This window comes from Corylus avellana, chromosome ca10 (genome assembly GCF_901000735.1).
Source record: "Corylus avellana chromosome ca10, CavTom2PMs-1.0".
In the NCBI taxonomy this organism is placed as follows: Eukaryota; Viridiplantae; Streptophyta; class Magnoliopsida; order Fagales; family Betulaceae; genus Corylus; species Corylus avellana.
Genome location: NC_081550.1, coordinates 18,100,742 through 18,102,501, shown reverse-complemented (window position 1 = coordinate 18,102,501; position 1,760 = coordinate 18,100,742).

Genomic DNA, 1,760 nt, shown 5'->3' with positions numbered 1-1,760 from the left:
AGTCTATTCACGTGGGGAGGCGTGAATAGACCCAACAACGGGATATGATGGCGGTTGGTCTCTATTTCTTTTTCTCTTCTACAATAACACCATTTTTTTTTCTCTCTCTTATTTTGGCTCCTCCAAAATCAAGAAGAAAATAGTTGGCGCCCTTTGATTACACACACAACAACCCACCTTTTGTTTTCACCTTTGTGCGGCTCTGTTAGTCTTGATGCACGGTGCACAGCAGCCCACAATTTGTTCGGCTCTGTTGGTGCATAGAAACCCAAAGCTACAACATGACCTTTTTATAAGAAGCAACAAGTCGGTGGAGAAAACCTACTACACGTAGGTAGGGGTATCAAAAATTACCGGGAAACCGGGGACCCGGTTTGGAAAATCCAAAACCTGATTTTTGGTACCCGATTTTTACCGGGTTATTGGTAACCAGGTTTCCATCTTATTTAATAATATTTATATATTAATATTTTTTACACTTAGATTTAGCACTTCTCCCCTTCATCTTCATTTCCCACGCTGCAAGCCTCCTTTTCCATTTTCTCTTGTCTTCTTCATTTCAATTCTCCCCTTTAGTGAACACCCATTCGGCCATTCCATTTCTTGTTTCCCCCTCTTCATTTCACAACAGTACAACACCCATTCGGGTGAATCTTCATTCAAACATTTCTCACACCTGGCCTCTCTCTTTCTCTGTTTCTCGCTTTGCCTCCCTTTCTAGCTTCATCTCCATCTCTCGCTCCGTCTGCCAAGCAATGAGCACTAGCAGCCAGGTCTGAACTTTTTATTTCTGGGTTTCTTTGATATTTTCTCTGTTGATCCATGAAATTTTTTTTGTTTGGCTAATAGATTTTTATAAAAATGGGCCAACTGTATGCAAATTTAGGCCCAATACCTAAAATAAGCCCAAAAAATAATTTTCTTGAAAAATCGATTACCGGACCGGGTACAAATTGGAACCAGCTGGTAACCAGGAGCCAGGAAACCAGACTAGGTTGACAGGCCTACACGTAAGTCTCCTATTCCAAGTTGGTCAACAATCCTTTTACTAGTCAAACTTGAACTTTTCTCAAAACCCACAAAGAAAAGGAGTAGTGGCTACCACAAATAACAAAGGCTAACAATAAAGGTTGTAGGACCCATAATGATAATGGGTTGAAAAAGTCACCTACGTTAACAAAGTCCATCACCGATCTCCTCCGCGCCCGATTTGCCAGCCATCGTCCGCTGTCGGGTCTATTCACGTGGGGACGCATGAATAGACTCGACAGTAGGATATGATGGCGGTTGGTCTCTATTTCTTTTTCTCTTCTACAATAGCACCTTTTTTTTTTTTCTCTCTTATTTTGGCTCCTCCAAAATCAAGAAGAAAATAGTTGGCGCCCTTTGATTACACACACAACAGCCCACCTGTTGTTTTCACCTTTGTGTGGCTCTGTTAGTCTTGATGCACGGTGCACAGAAGCCCACAATTTGTGCAGCTTTGTTGGTGCATAGAAACCCAAAGCTACAATATGACCTTTTTATAAGAAGCAACAAGTCGGTGGAAAAAACCTACTACATGTAGGTCTTCAATTCCAAGTTAGTCAACAATAAATAAATAAATGTAGGTGTCCTCCATCCGCTCCAACACGTGTCAACGCTGGCCAGTGCCCATCATCTCCTCTACTTCGGTCGTTGCTGATTTGCTAGCTGTGTTGCTTGTTTTGTTTCTTCTGAATAATAGTTTTTTCTTTAGATTTGCTCTCGTGAGCGATCTA